Below are 6,000 nucleotides of genomic sequence, written 5' to 3' on the forward strand. Positions count from 1 at the left end.
ATTGTGCTTTGGGTTCCTTTAAAAATATTTTATATATTTACAGTATATAAGTAATAGTGTCCCTATCTTCTGACACTTGTATCCTAATACCCTTCTTTGACTAACCATGCATGCACCGCTGATTTTCACACTCTAATTTAGCAGATTTAATTACAGTTAAAGTTACAGTTATAATTATTTATTTTAATGGATATTTTCTCAGTGCTCAGGAATAAACCCTTCCCCATCTGCATTAATACAACTTTCATTCTTTCATAATGTAGTGCAGCCATAGGCGTGGAATATAAGACGATGCAGGGAATATGTCCCCCCTCAATATTTTGAACACGTGCCTTGTTCCATCCACAATAAAAAAAAACACTATAACATTACTCATAGACGCAACACTGCCTCCAACAGGGGCAGGTCTATTTTCTTCAGCAGTGGGTCTTTTTTTACTCCCAAAATATGAATATGAATTATGAGTTCATACAACCACTGAATCTTTTGAGGCAAATGTAATTATCCCCACCACACACACACAAACAAACACACACACACACACACACACACACACACACACACACACACACACACACACAGTGTTGGGATCTCAGTCAGCGGCAGCACAGCATCTCCTCCTCTCCTCTGGCACCGTGCTCATGCAAGCAGGTTGATAACCATGGAGGAGCCAGAAGGGAAAAGTCTAATCTTAAGGTAATGCTGCCTGCCCATAAAGCCTTGCTAGCTAGCTAAGATAGCAGCTGAGAAGCTAATCCAGCATTAACTGCGCAACAGCTGTCCAAAGAAAGTCAAAAGAACGGCAGCATGTGATTTGTTGACAGTGAGGGACATTTGAATTCATGAGCCTTACTGCATTATATTTCATTATAAATTGAACTGTCACCTGGTGTCTGAATTTTGTGTTTTCATTCTCATAAATAAAGACATTTCCACCATAAAGTGATGCAGGAAAGGCACAAATTGGTGCATAAAAATTCGCCAGAATACAGGTAACGAAGTGTTTGATGCTCAGAGTTTCCAGGGGGAGGGTCCCCAGAACCCACACTTAGTGTGTGTCCCAAGTGTTCAAACGAAACCTACGCCCATGGGTGCAACAACCTAAAATACCAGTTTATTCTAAAAAAAAAAAAAAAAAAAAATCAACAATTTTTTAAATTTCCTGCCTGTTAGTGGCACAAAATACAACATAGGCATATTAAATAATTTCTTGAACTCATTTTCATCTTAGCTGACATCCTCACTCATGTCTGTGGATCTCCCCTCACAAATCCCTACTGCATTTCACTCATATAACCAGGAACTTCTCTGCTGCTTCAACCAGCACTCCAGTCACCTCAGATCTTTTACCGACTTGTTTGACTTTTGCCCACAGGCACCCATCATAAATGCAGAGAAAATGAGTGTTTTAATCAAATATAAATTAGAAGGAGTGTCTATTTTGGTTAGTCTTGGGGGTGGTAGCACACACACAGATCCTGCTGTCACCCTCACTTTTTTTTTTCAGATAAGCTCTTTGCATATGCTCCTTCAAACATCATCTTGCATTTGTGCAGACTACAGGAACATTGCCACAAGGGTAGGTGTGTAGATTCTTCTGTCTGTTGTTAACTGTAACATCCATGCATGTGTATGTTAATAGGGGAGAGCTCCCTCAAAAAGCAGAAGCATTTCCCCCAGCTGTGTAACCATTTGCTATAAATATTCAATTCCTTGATGAAAGTGTCTCTGACTGAAACTGACATTTGTTGGTATGTTTTGTACACGTGTTGTGGTTGTAGACTGCTACACAGATGCTGTCTTGTCTCATTGTAAACTCTCTGATAGCTTGAGGAAAATCCAGTGTCAATACGATAAAAGATAAAAGACTCTTTTTTTTTTTTTGCCTTTAATGCTGCCTGGTATGTAGCTGTCAACCAGCCTTTCATTTAAGAATGGTACAGCACTTTCTTGGTTTTGGCCTGTTGCTGGCTTTCAACATGTATTTGCCTCAATGTGTAACATGTAAACAGACCAAAGCTTTTGAAAATTGTCACATTAGACAGTGTAGTGAGCAAAATGCAGATTAAAAAGTCTCTTCAAACACATTTCCCTTTTGCGATGGAGCAATAAATAAAGACAAACACAACAGGAATGACTCCGAGGCAGCAAGCAGCAACATCTATTTTATAACAGAATGTAATGGGGCTTTTGGGAAATGTGCACTTAACTTAGAGTGCTAACACTTACATAAGACAGAAGCTGTACATGCCGTATATATAACTTGTCTTATTTGTATAAAATAATGTTTCTATTAAATACTGTGTCACTAGGCAATGATATAGTACAGTGATTTAAAAAAAAAAATGCTGCATATTATCAAAGGCTGCGCTGAAAACAGAGGCAGAAAAGATACAGAGCCCTGGTCAGTGGCTAATAGCAGGTAATTTGTTGCATTGATTAGAGCTGTCTCATTGGTGTTCTGAGGTCGAAACCGCATTGGAGAATGCAATTGATACTCTTTAAACTGAGAAAGCGAATGAGTTGCTGACTTACACCTCTTTACTTGAAAATTTACTATGAAATGGAAGGTTAGGCTACCTTAAAAGTGCCTCTGATTTAAAACTGGAAATCAAATATATAATCACTGTATTTTCACTCAAATGTCATGAAGTTCTAATGAGAAAAGAAAAAAAAAATAAAGAAGTGGCAGATTGTACCTGGCTCCAAGAAGTAACTTTAATTATTTATGTTTGATTCAGCCTGGTTGAAGATTGATCTGTACAGAGCTACGGACCACTTAACAACAAGGGCTGTTTATACTGGCAACACAATCGATTTTCAAATATTTTGGTCAGGCATGTGTAACCTGAATATCATGGAGCTAATCTCACACACACTCCTTTGCTTTGGAGGATTGGAAATATCACACAATCAGCATTATGGTGTTATGTTCCTAGACCTTTACTGTCTGTATTATTTTCACTGATCAAGTCAAAAAAGCTCTGAACAAAGAGTTTATCTGGTGCTCATGCGGTGTTCTCTGAACACGATGGGTAACACTGAGGGGGATTTAAGGAATGTAGAAGTTTCAGCCTTTTCAAAAAATAGTCCAGGTTGACCAGCTCTTGCTGATTCAAGTGCTACTCGACATAGATGGCTCTGTCATTCATGAAAGTATGATCAAAGCTGAACTACATCCCCAAGGTTACGCACAAACTGTCGCATGCTCCACAGTCTCACCTGTGAATGTGGCCCTGTCTGCTGTTGTTTTTAATGTGTTTTAATCAGGAAATCTTAGCTGACCTGACCATGTCCACATGCGCCAGATGGCTTGTTTCTCTTAATTAGTTTACGCCTGCAGTAATCAAGAGAGGTATTATTTAGAAACTGTGCTTACAATGTCATTGTAGTCTCTCATACCTAATCTGATAGTAATTGCTTTTTAAATGTCTTGCACGCAGCCTTGTTTGATGCTGTCTGCTGCTGATGCTGTTTTGATGTACAGTGGAGTCTGTTTTGTGGAAAGACGCTGATGTTTCACGGCTGATTCTATAACATTTATTGACATAACCAGTGATTCCTTTTGTTAAACAAACTCCACCTTTGTACATTCGTTGTTAATCTATAATTGCAGGTAAGTATGTTTTTCTTCATTCGCTGGTGATGCCACCTGTTGAACAGTTGATATTGGTGGATAAGGGCTTGAGGGAAACTGCGACGCATGCAACTGAAAACTAGCGTGGTGGTAGAAAGTCACTGTCATGGTGCCAAAGCAATTAGTGGAAAGGTTATTACTACTACTGCACTGAGGGCTGGTGGGATTACTCACTCTCTTTGGACTATGATAGTTGTAAAAAGGGTCACAATGATTTGCTGCCTGGAACCAACAGTAGGTTTTTTTTTTTTTTGTATTTGTCTTTTTTGGACAACTGGGGATTTTTTTAACTTTGTACACCCTCACATAAAGTGAAGTAATTAATAGATAGTAAAGTCAGAGTTGCAGAATTCATGTACTCATCTCCATCTGTTTGTTTTTTTTAAATCTATGACTAGAATTTCAAAAGTGTTGCCATGAAATTTGCTGTACACATTCAAGCATCAGCAGCAGGAAAACTATTGATTTGGGTGACCCTTTGACTTTTCCTCTAGCAATGTTGGTTAACTACATCTGCAAGTAATACACTTTCTAGGCCCAGGATCAGCAGTCCCAATTACTTGTTCGACTGTTTCTGGCCAGAACATGAGAACAAAATTAAAGTATGTCTCAGTAGGCATCCATAAAACCGCATCTGTGGTCTGAAAAAGCCGATCAATATGGACTAATTCCTTCACTGCTATTAGTTGAATTTACCATCATTTATTGAATCAATGGCCTCTGCTGAGAATGTAGAGTGTTTTTAATTTGAGCTTTAAACACGTTAATGGCATTACTAACGAGGTGAAATATCTTAAATCAGGGCAATATTTGCTTGTTTTTTGTCTGATAAGATATTTCTTCCTACCAGGCAGTTTTTATCTTACAGCATTGCACTTGTTTCACGCTTGTTTTTACTTGTTTCAAAAATCTTAGCCAGCAAAATTTGACTTTTGTCATTTCCCCAATTTTTCTTGTTTTTGAGAGCTGATTTTGTGCCATTGCGCATAAAAACAAGTTATTTTGGAAATGCAGGTAATTTATGTTTTTAGTACAATTTGCAGTGGAAACTTTTTTTCCCATCTGCACAGAACCCTGAATTTCAATTTCGCCATGTTTGATTTAATCATTGTGGGTTTTACAGTGACTTGGCTTTATCTGAGGTGTTGCTAAATGGTTTATTTACAATAACACAATACTTAAGAAGAAGTTGAATACACTGCAATAATTAGTTTGTAGTCAAAAGACAGAAAAGCCTAGAACATCTGTATTTTAATCAGGAATAATTTGTCATTAAAGCCTTTTGATTTTTTCTTTAAAATTTGCTGTTGACCTGAGGGACTCTCTTCTTGTATGTAACAACTTCATCACTAAAGGAAAGACATCAGGGAAGGGGACTTCCTGTTTGATTGTTTCAGCAACATGGAGGAAGAGGGAGATTGTAGTTTTAACTGAACTACCTTCTTATTCACTATCTGCTACAGAATATACAATCATGTGCTGTTATGACTCATCATCATTTCGCTCCTTAGCTGAGAGGCGAAATGTCGTCTAACAGCAATTTCACACTTATCCAAGGCAAAAGCTTTATGGTGTGACTTTTAGAAAAAGTATTTCCTATTGATAAAAAGGAAGTCGCTGTCATCCTCACACTGTCTGGAGTGCTACTCAAGACATTTGGTTAATAATCTTCTTTCACATAAGACTCAGTATAATGTAACTATTATAAAGCTTTTGTAAGCTTTATCACAGCTACAAACAAAGACCTCACAGTCATCATTGTACTACCTCAAGTAATCGCCATTATCTTCATAAAATACCTACATCCCTCCAACAACATCAGATTGGCTCATCTGCTGCGTTTAGCTTCTGAAGTTTTTTATTTTAAGGAATTGAAGTTCCTTTGTATGGGAAATTATACATTCTGTGAAATTCATTGATTGGACTTATATATCCCAACTCACCACTTAGTCTCCAGCAAAGAAAATAAACATCTCTGAGAATAGGCAGAATAAATAAATGGACAAACTGTCCCCAAATCAATTCTTTTATGATCAACAGTCATGTTTTTACAATCATATTAGCACAGAATTGACTTCAAAAGAAAAAAAGAAATTAATATAGATGTAAATATTTATACCATGCATTGATGAATTAGAATAAAGGGGATAAACAAGACAAATATTTTCATATAAAAAGGTGTCCTGGTATCAAAAGGTCTCAATGCAGTATATTTATTGTCTTTTGGTGCTGCCTTTCAATAGATGGCAGTGTCACCCACATTTTAAATGGGGAGACTGTAGGTCTTCATGAGTTTAACATAACAACCTGCAACTTTTGTGATTTGAATTGTTTGACAGTTTCACCTATTACCTCTTTTCCCT

Source organism: Seriola aureovittata, chromosome 18, assembly GCF_021018895.1.
Source record: "Seriola aureovittata isolate HTS-2021-v1 ecotype China chromosome 18, ASM2101889v1, whole genome shotgun sequence".
In the NCBI taxonomy this organism is placed as follows: Eukaryota; Metazoa; Chordata; class Actinopteri; order Carangiformes; family Carangidae; genus Seriola; species Seriola aureovittata.